At 37.2% G+C, this 11538-nt stretch overlaps 1 long non-coding RNA gene across 1 annotated transcript in view; it reads left to right on the top strand.

Annotated features, from left to right (window-relative positions):
• The first annotated feature begins 7804 nt into the window (after positions 1–7804).
• The window catches only part of LOC129416432 (uncharacterized), a 31425-nt gene continuing 27691 nt past the window's right edge, over positions 7805–11538 (top strand). Inside the window, exon 1 of the long non-coding RNA XR_012371992.1 lies at positions 7805–11293. This is a non-coding gene — a long non-coding RNA (uncharacterized lncRNA). The remainder of the gene's footprint in view (positions 11294–11538) is intronic.

The following is an 11538-nucleotide window of genomic DNA, read 5'->3' as shown; positions in this document are numbered from 1 at the left end:
TCTCCTTCGCTGGTTCAACTCCTCTCCTTTCATGTTTTCTGACAGTCGGTATCGCATAAAAAGTAATTCCGGGGTCTTTTTGCTGTTGTTAGAACATCCGTGTATTACACCACACACCATCGCGCGGTTTAAAAAAAAATTACACCGATAATACCATGCATAATACCCACGCTGCCTCGCTTGTCAATTGACAGACTGGCAGTTTTATGTCAACAATATGGCCGCCGCGAACATTGATGACGTAGATCGAATAAGCCCTATTAATATTTTTTATTGTAACAATTTATGATTTAATGATTTCCCTTATCTTATATTTTTTATTGTAACAATTTATGATTTGCAAAAATAACTGTTGCATCTGTGTAGATTAGATAAGCAATGCGCGTTGTGCACGCTATACATTATGGTCAAGCATGTGCCCTTAAAATAGCATAATGAACCACGTGCAACGCGCCACTGACTTTAGACTAGTTTTTTTTGGTTAGTAGCGCAATTGTTTTTTGAAACTGCAAAATAGCATAAGAGATGGTTTGCGCCGGAGCACGCCTCCTTTTTTGCGCTGAACCGCCCAGAGAGCGCAAGTTCATTCCCTAGTTTGCCGACGTGCGTCTGTGAAGGGAAAAACCGCCAGTGCAAAATACGAAATGATACATGCGTCACTGACAAAGTCAATTGAGCTGGGTGCAAGATAGGGCCCTTTGTCTTTATTTTAGTTGACCCTCGACATACTACTAGCTACCAATACGACTATCGGTACAATAAATCCGACCACTACAAACATTATATCAATCAATCCAGTAAAATAAGAACGAAGCAAAACGCTTACCAGGTAAAAGCCAATTTATACTTTTGCGTCGGGGTTACGCCGTAGGGTACGCCAGACGCTACGCACGTAGGCAACGCCGTCATAAGCATTTATACTTCTGCGTTTGTGTTGCTCTGCAGTTACACCGCCGAAATGCGTAGGAGGAAACACAATGCATTCACGCCGACCAATCACAGATCTTGCGGTCCGCGTCGTTTTGACGTGTAGTTACATTTTTGAGGAGGTGCACGTCAGGTACTGCGAAGGCTACGGCGACAGGGTTCGCGTCTATGCGTATGTTACGGCGTACCTATAACGCGCACCTAACGCAAAAGTATAAATTGGCCTTAAGCCTTACCTGCTTCGGCGTTTGAAAACTTTGAAATATTGCAAACCACGCATCATGTTGGCTGGAATGGATTTTCTTCTTCTTTCATTTGGCGAACTGGTGATCTGAGCACATAGCGCCACCTACTACTTATTCCCAGCAATTAATACATCCGTAACGATATGATTTCCCACATAACTCTTCATATAGGAGTTGACTTCACAGCTCCTAAGCATATTCTGAGCGCTCTATAGGCCTACTGTATCTTGTCCAGCCGATTGAAAAGTGTTCTTGATGACAACATAAATTATAAAACCATAATCCAGCACTGATCTTATTAAAGTTTGATATATTGCCAACAATGCTACTCGTTCTGTTCCCCACTTTTTGCTAGCTATTGGATTTAAAGTCTTTCTACATTTATTATCAATTTCATGATAACTGCTAATGGCTACGGGGTTTCTTCTTTCTTTTATGGATTTATCTGCGGGTCGCATACAAACTTTTTAGTGCATTCCGCCACCACCTGGGCTGGAGTGTAAAGTGACTTCAGCCTAGGCCCTATCAGGGCTTGACATTAACTTTTTGAGCAACTTGTCCTTCGGACAAGTAAATTTGTGTTTCACTTGTCCATGCACAAAAGTCACTTGTCCGGATAAAGATTTATAATATAATGTATTTTTTATACATTATTTTATTATAATTTTTATTTTTATACTTTTAAGTATTATAGCGTTAATCACAATGATGTATAACATACAATTGCTACCATACTTGAATTTTAATGAAAATGAATTGAGATTAACATACAATTTATAGTCATAATTCAACCTCATGTTTTTTTAAACTATTTAATCAAATAAAACTTTTGAAATTTACTTTGAAACCAGGATTTATATCTCCCATTGCTGAAAATATAGAGACCAGAAAATCATGTGAATTTTGTAGGCCACTGAAATGTACTAAGATTCATTTGGCTGCTTCTTGCTACTCTTTCTAAAGAATGATGCTATATCTGCTGCCTTTCTCTTCATTTTTCCCACATTTCAACGATTGTAGAAAAGTGTCACCTTTAATAAATGGACTAATCCTGTCACCCCTGTTATTAAGTGCGAAATGGGCTGTTCCAAAACTTTCCGCTAGAGTCTGCGCAGTGTCGGAGAATAGAGCAGGTGAATGATAACGGGAAAGGAGATCGGCTGAATAGTGTAAATAGTTATAGTTTAAATAAGCAGGATTGATTCAAATCAAAGGAGGTTTTGTGGACTGTGCGTGCATTATACTAACCACACATCTATGCACATTTAATAAAGTCAACGATTTGAATACTTTGAGTGAGACATACTTGTTCTAACCGGACAAACTGTAGCCTTCAACCAAACCCGGACTAGCAATTAAAGCAAAATAATAGAAGATTTTTCAATGATTGTCTGACATTAAAACACTAAAGCAAAACATTACCATGTTTTAAAACTTATTAGAATAGATGTATCTAGATTATCTGTTATATATATAAAATCAATCTTAAACCTAGCATTTACGCTGTAATGTTCGTGTGGGATTTTTAATGTACAGTGACGAACTCTGTCAGATTCAAATTGTCTGTCGCGCAGCGCACACACACATATAGGCGCGCTGAAAGAGATTCTCGTTATAAACCAGATTTTTAAACAAGATTTTAAGCCCATTATGTGTTTTTACCGAACGTTAGAAAAGAAAAAATATGGACTTAAATCGGCTTTTTTGACACACAGTGAAGTCATTTATATTCACGCCGGAGCCTGAAGAAACATCACTCTCCACTCCACTCCATGCCGTCCTGCGACTCCCGCCCCTTCGCATTCGTCGATCAGGTGCGCGCACAGCTTGTTTAGTAACAATAACAGTACATGTAAACGTGTGTGTCGGCGTGCCGCGCTCTCTGTTCAATATTCTGCTCTGTGTTTGCGCTGCGCGTTCTGCTCTGTCGTTAACGGCACATAACGTTAAGTAACATTGATTGAAATTTAACTTGTCTAATTTTTTCTTACACTTGTCCTACAAAAAAATCCACTTGTCCCGGACAAGCGGACAAGCCTTAATGTCAAGCCCTGCCTATACATACTGTATGTTAAATGATGTCTTTATTCAATCCTTAAGACCACCAGAGGTGTAAAGTACTTCAGTAATTTTACTTGATTACTGTACTTGAGTATTATTTTTTTGGGGGGATTTTTACTTTACTTGACTACAATTAAAAATCAATACTATTACTTAATTACATTTTTTTAAGAAAAAAGTACTTTTTACTCCTTACAATCTTATTTACAGTCAAAAAGTACTTCTATTTTACAGATCTATTTTCCCTTGCTCTATCAAACCAATTGAATTGCGCTGATGGCCAGTTTAATTTAAATGTTATTTATTCTGGAGTCTTTGGACCACACTAAGGAATTGGCCAACAGTTCATCTAATGATAAAGATTTGTTCGCGTCTTTGAAACAGACAACACATGAAGTGTGACATGTTCCCTGCTATTTGCAGCCTCTCTATCAAGACTAATACCTTGTTCACACTGTCAGTCCAAAACTGATTTTAGGGCATTTCTAATTTGACAGACTCACTGTCCACATTGTGTATAACAACTGTTCAGATTCGATCTGTGCGTCCTGTAGCCGTTTTCCGGATTATCTGCACTTTCTATGGCAATGACGTTGCGTTGGCATTACAATCTGCCTTGACATCTGACATGTTTTATGTGATTGACAGCATGACGTAACCAAAAAGCTGCACAAATGGGATCAGGGTGGTCAGACTGAAATTGATTTCTGGAAATGCGATTTGAAAAGGATTTCAAACCAGCTCTGGATGTAGCCTGAAATAGATTATAGAAAAAAACTGATTTCATGTGGTTTTTGGCCGTTCACACGTTCTAAATGTGATTGAATTCCTATCGGATATGCACCAAAATCGGATTTGGACGGACTGTATGAACAAGGTCTTATACACCTCTTCCTGCACCGGCTGCCTGTGAGAGGCTTGATAGAGCTTAAAATTTAAGTTAAATTCGAGGTTTTACAACTTTGAGTAGCATGTTGCATACTGAAATTCATTGTCACGGATCACCGCATTTTTCTGTGTCTGTACCATGGACTTTCTTTTCCGTGTCAGTTTCATGTAGTGGTTACTCAATTGTTTTTCATATTTTCTTACCATTTTCGCGTGGGTTTGGGGTTAGAACGACTTTCTGTAACATAAAATTACATCCAAACTCCCAACCCTAACGTCAGGTGACAATTTTAAAAGTCTGGAAAAAATAGTATAAACCAATAGTTAAAGTGACATCCTAACCCAAACCCCAAATCTAACCCCAAACCCACGTGAAAATAGTTTAAAAATAGGAGAAACAATTAAATACGTAAAACTGGAATCAATACGTGAAACTGACACGGAAAAGAAAAATGCGGAGATCCTTGACAATGACACGAATAAATGAGCAAAAATTTCTGTGATTATCCCACGGAAATTTGTGAGATCATGTTGAAATTAGGTAATAGTTTGATAATGAAATACAATTACATACAAACAGTTGTAAAGCAGGATAAAACCTTGTATGTGGTTTATTCACTTCATGTTTTTAGAGATTAAAAGCTTAAACAAGAATCTCTCGTTTTCATTCTTCCTGTTACTTTTACTTTTTTAATACTTAAGTACAATTTTAATGTGGTACTTTTTTAACTTTTACTCAAATATAATTTTGCCCAGATACTTTTACTTTACTTTCACTCGAGTAACATTTTTGAGTACTTTTTACACCACTATGCTTAATGCATTTTAATGCGGACCTCACAATTTAATATAAATGTAATATGTTTTTGATTGTACATTCCCTGTAGCTCTCTTATTAACTCATTCCTTTCCTGACAGAACAACAACACATGCTAACCGGTTTCTTTTACTTGGCCTATTTCGCATTATCTTGTACCATGTAAATAAAGTGCCCATATAAGTAACAATATAAAGTTTAGAATTAAGTTTTGTATGGCCCACCCTAGTCTTGTTACAATGATGTTGGCTGGACCTTCTTCAGTTATTTATTGTTGGACGTCAGTTCATACAGCCGTCTAGCAGAATAATTGTTATACACCAAAAGTCTTGACAATTCACAAAATCTAATATTGATTTCCAGATAAAAACAATGCCTTCTTTAGGGAATACCAAAATAAAAATAAAAAAACAATACTTTCTTTAGGGAATACCAGCAAGTGCAAACCGTCCTGTCATGAAAAATGTAAACCAAGTCTTAATAGGCAGTACAATTTACTTACATACATTTTCTATATTATGTGGGTGTACCAAAATATACACAACATTTTTAAGCTTCTGGTTTTAACATTAGATCGCTGGAGTGTGTGTGAGTGTAGAGAATAAGAGACTGCCATGCTGTCATGTAAATAAGATAACATATGTCTATTAAGTTTAAAGTTTAATAAAAGAACAATGGATGGACCTCTTTTATAGGTAACGAAACCTTAAATGACTTCTGTTGTGATCTGGTGCTAAATAAAAAATAAAATAAAAATACTTTTACTTCACCTTTATGGGGGGTCTGCAGTTAGGGGGCAGGACGCCCCTTAACATAATAAAATGGAAAACACCACACCTAAATAAAATTATACACTCTAAAAAATTGTGCTAAATAGTAGCATACTAAAAGCACGTAACCAAGGGAAACATTTATCGGTATAGGTGATTTAGTACTTAAAATGGTTTCCATATGATTAAGAGCAAGTGAACAACTTTTAGCACCATTCTTTTAGTGTGTATATCTGAATCAGTGTTCATTCTTCTAACCAACCAAAAGCATCTGTTAGAAAATAAACTGGCCAACAAGTATAATCTATTTGAACAATCCAATTACAACACTTTTATTCATGAACAATTAAAAATATGTAAGGAATAATTGACGACGGGCCGATGAATTATTGGAAAATAATGCACAACTAAGGTTACACCACGGGTGTTTCAGAATTTTCAAATAATTCAAAGGCCCGGAGTCAATTATTCTGCTTATCCCACAGTGACCACAAACATTGCTCTGGTATTTATTTTAAAGGGATAGTTCACCTAAAAATTCACTCATCATTTACTCACTCTCATGTTGTAACCAAATGTATACATTTCTTTGTTCTGGTGAACACAAAGGAAGATATTTTGAGTAATGTTTGTACCCATACTGATCATGAGCCCCATTCACTTCCATGGTAGGAAAAATAATACTATACACGTTAATGGGGCTCATGAACAGTTTGGTTACAAACATTACTCAAAATATCTTCCTTTGTGTTCATCAGAACAAATACGTTTATACATGTTTGTTATAACATGAGTGTGAGGTAGTTTTGGGTAAACTATGCCTAAGACATTTGAAAGGTTAGGTGTGCGTTTCACAGAAAACATAGACAGATGTTGTATAATCAACATCTGTGGAGACTGGAGACTTATCTTATTTTGGTGTTTATTTTCTACTTTTCTTGGATACAAAACTGTTTATTAAATAACATTTTACTCACATTATTTTTAACAAATGTTAAGAAAATTTTTAAAATGTTGCACTAGATGGCCAAAACTATTACCCTATAAACTATAAAATTATAAAGCCTCAATTTACCAAGTGTGGCTTTTTAATTTTAAATAGTAGAACATTCTATTTTAAATAAAAAGAAGATACTGCCCAAACCTAAAGCAGCTGAATTACTAGATCCCTTAATAAAATTAAATAGTCAATAATTATGGGACTGCATTGTTTTTGCTATTGTATTTTCAGTATACTCAATATTGCAAACTATTTCAAATATTCTTAAATTAGCATGGACGCAAAATCCAGGAGGCAGCTTTACACAAGGCAGTGGAAATGTGCCAGGAGGTCACTGGCTGAAAGGAGCATCAGAGAGCGATTAAAATGCAACCCAAAAACACCCCAACAACTTCAAGATCTTAATAACTTCACTGAAAGAAATCACCATGACAGGAACATCCGGAGTGCTTTTGAGTGTGGAGAGATTGGAGTCAGTGGAGTCTCAGACGAAACATGTAGTTCGGGAAAAGAAAGTGTGGAACATAGGACCAGTGAAGAAAACTGCAATTCAGGACACGAGGGTGGAAGTTATGCAGTCAGTGAGGAAAACTGTAGTTCAGGACCTGAAGATGTGGAAATGCCCCCAGCCTCACTTACAATGTTTCTGCAGGAGTGGAGTATGAAACACCTTATACCACATAATGCCATTGATGACCTCCTGAGGGGACTTAAACATCATGGCCATCCAGAATTACCATTAACAGCAAGAACCTTGCTGAGAACTCCAAGGCAAATCGAAACTGTTAAAATGTCAGGGATGGAATGTGTTCACTTTAACTTAAGAGAGAGCCTAATTGAACAACTAAAGCACTACCCAAAGGAGATGACCGAACAAATAGGAACACTGGAGATATCATTCAATATAGATGGACTGCCAATTTTCAAAAGCAGCAGGGTACATCTTTGGCCCATTCTCTGTGCCATTCATCTGACACCAACCAGAGTCTTTCCTGTGACTTTGACACTTGGTCCTTCCAAACCTACAAATCTGGATTTCATTGAGAAAGCTATAGGAGATATTCAGGAACTCATTGAAAATGGATTAAAGGGAAAACAAATCACAATTAGATGTGTTGTCTGTGATGCCCCCGCAAGAGCAATGGTTAAAAGGATCAAGCAATATTCGGGTGATTATGTGTGTGACAAATGCACACAGAAGGGCAGATGGATTTCTGGGCGCGTGACCTACCCGCAGGTGGACAATCTCATCTTACACACCAATGAGACATATCGTGCTGAAATGGCCAGACGGCAGCAAATTGATGACATTCCAATGTCTCCTTTTTTGAGGCTCCCACTGGACATGATAGATCAATTCCCAATTGACTACATGCACCAAGCCTGTCTGGGTGTGATGAAAAAACTCATCACAGAGTGGATTAGAGGAGACAGAAAGGTGCGAATGTCTGCTGGTCAAACACAAGCGGTAAGCCAAAGGCTGCTGTCCCTCAAGGCGGCCATTCCAAGCTGTTTCCCCAGAAAACCAAGGGCTTTAGAGGACATAGACAGGTGGAAGCCAACTGAGCTGCGTCAGTTTGCTGTGTACACTGGCAAGATTGTGCTAAAGGGAATACTGTCTGACCAGCTGTATGACCACTTCATGGGATTCAGTGTCGCTTTGAGCCTGCTTCTTTCACCCAGCTTGGCAGTGGACTACAACAGCTACACCTCTGACCTGATGAATTAATTCGTCACAAAAACAAAAGACCTATATGGCGAGCAATTCATGGTGTACAACATCCACTCAATGACACACCTTCCAGCAGAAGCGCTGCGTTTTGGCAGTCTTGATGCTTGCAGTGCATTCCCATTCGAGAATTTTCTTGCAAAGCTCAAGCGACTCGTAAGGTCAGGGAAGCAGCCACTTGTTCAAGTCACCAAGCGGTTGATGGAGATTTCAGTCTCTCCACAGACCACGTCTGTGCTGGCCACAAAGGGCAAATTGTCAAGACCCAACAATGCCTTCATTCTTGGCCAAGAAAAATGTTGTGAGGCCATTGAGGAGAGGACTGAGTTAAATGAATCTGGATCCCCTGTGGTATTATGCAAAGTGTTCGAAAAATGTGAACCACTTTTTGAAGACCCATGTGATTCCCGGATACTTGGCTGTTACAAAGTGCAGGCAAGGCAATACACAATGAAACTTGTGCCAGAAGAACAGCTGACAAGTCCTGCCATAATGCTGGAAGAAGCACAGGAGACTCTCTCACACACACACTTTCTCTCTCACACACACTCTCTCTCTCACACACACACACACACACACACACACTCACACTCCCTCTCAATCTGAATTACTAAAAGTAACATTTAAACTGATGTCATGAGAGGCTACACAGTTTTCAGCAGGATGGTTCAGTCCATGTAGATTGTGGCCAACCCAATAATAAGCCCTTCAGGTAAGGATTTTCAACAGCAAGGTTTTCCAATGTTAAGTGTCTTCAGTTTTTTGTGTTCCTTCTCTAAGGCTATGTTTACATTAATACGTTTATCCTTTAAAACGCGTTACTTTTGCTACGTTTACGCCTTTCATCTACACTACATCACCGTTTTCGACCCTCATAAACGGATTCGTTCGCAAACGCTGAAGACCCTGTTTTAGTTTGAGAACTCAGACGTTGCTCTGAGTGTAAATGAACGTAGACGGAGTCTTATGTAAACGAACAGCTGATGTTAACGTGACAGCGCATCATTTTCAAAGAAAAAATATTTTTATGCAGGTAAATGGAGGTTTGCAACGGAGGTTTTGCCAAAAATAGTAGGCTAAACATCTACCAACCAGCTATTATAAACGCTATATCGGATTGTTTTAACATGCATCCTTATAGATAATGACAATGTCGGTTTTATATTTATGTTTGAGTATTGTTGGGTTTAATGTGTTTATGTTTTGTTTAAATTTAGTTAGCTTACGAAAGATAGACTGTAATTTTAAACGCCATATAGGGCGTTGCAAAGGCCAATATGAAGGGAGAATTGTAATGGGTCAGACATTATTTTCCAGTTTAATGTAAGTTTTGTTTGCTACTTTAAAATGAATTTCGTTTCAGATAAATTGTCTCTTAATTTTAATCGATGTTTTGTTGATAAGTTTTGTGAATATAAATTAATAAAAACAATAAACTCAACGTCATTAATATAATGCTTGTTTAGGCGCTTGCGCTTTTATTTGTGTGTTGCCACCGGAGGACGTGCACAGACCTCGCACACTTATAAAAATTAATGCAATAAGCATTTCGGGTAGGCTAAAGCAACACTTCACCTCTTACTATGTTTGATTGAAGTTTGCATTTGCTGAAATTTATTTTTGCTTTAAGTTTGCTACTATTTAGTACTGTTCACTTGAATGCTTTCTTTTTAAATCATAAAGACCTTTCTGTTTAGTTATAAAATCAAAATTAACCTATTAATCATATTAATATGTTGTAGGGGGAAGATAGAACAGTATAAGTGTTTATGTTTTGTTTAAATTTAGTTAGCTTACGAAAGATAGACTGTAATTTTAAACGCCATATAGGCGTTGTAAAGGCCAATATGAAGGGAGAATTGTAATGGGTCAGACATTATTTTCCAGTTTAATGTAAGTTTTGTTTGCTACTTTAAAATGAATTTCGTTTCAGATAATTTGTGTCTTAATTTTAATCGATGTTTTGTTGATAAGTTTTGTGAATTTAAATTAATAAAAACAATAAACCCAACGTCATTAATATATAATGCTCGTTTAGGCGCTTGCACTTTTAGCTAACGTTATTCTGTGTTGCTAGCGGAGGACGTGCACGGACCTCGCACACTTTTAAAAATTAATGCAATAAGCATTTCTGATAGGCTAAAGCAATACTTCACCTCTTACTATGTTTGATTAAAGTTCGCTACTGTTTAGTACTGTTCACTTGAATGCTTTCTTTTTAAATCATAAAGACCTTTCTGTTTAGTTATTAAATCAAAATTAACCTATTAATCATATTAATATGTTGTAGGGAGGAGATAGAACAGTATAAGACTTTCCCAAACACATTTCTATAGGTTCAAAAATAGTGTCTGTTATAGTTGCTAGCAAAGGACCCATGTATGACTTTTTGTCAATATCGCACACCCCCTAGGCTGCGTAAACGCGCAAAGGTAAGCTATTATTAGAGTAATAAGTTATTTTACACTTTTATGCGCATGCCCAGTTACATGATTGGTCATGTTTCATACGTTTATGGTGGTGTATAGTGTGGATGAAGATTCTTTTTAAAATGCCAGTATAAACGAGGATCGTTTTCATTTTAAAATGCCGTTTTAAAACGCAAATGCTCTAATGTAAACATGGCCTGAGAGTGCAGCTTAGAGTTTTATTCCCCCCCCCCAGATCCTGATCAGTCCCAGGTGTGTGGGAATACTGATTTATTTGAGGGGTGGAGTTCCCGACAAGCCCAGCAGATGAAGCCATAGCTGTTTGTGATTGAAGCCATCTCAGGGAAATGCACCATCCCTCCAGGACACAGCCTCTAGTGACATCACAAAACAACAAGCAAAGATAAATAAATAAAAGAAAAATTAGGTAAAACAAAGATAACACATTACTGTTATGACACAGAAAATTGTATTGTATCAAATTTACGTTAACAATTAGTTTTAGTGAACACTTTAGTTTAAACATTTAAATGTTTAATGGGGGTTGGGGTGGGCATGTAACAATATATTTATATTTACTGGTTGTTAATGTGGTTGTCCCTTAGCTACAAATTCTGCATCTATTAATGTCTATTCTGCTTTTTAACCAAGAATAATCCAATGTTTTTCAAT

The sequence above is a fragment of the Misgurnus anguillicaudatus genome, chromosome 11 (genome assembly GCF_027580225.2).
Source record: "Misgurnus anguillicaudatus chromosome 11, ASM2758022v2, whole genome shotgun sequence".
NCBI lineage: Eukaryota > Metazoa > Chordata > Actinopteri > Cypriniformes > Cobitidae > Misgurnus > Misgurnus anguillicaudatus.
This window is presented reverse-complemented; position numbering and strand designations above follow the sequence as displayed.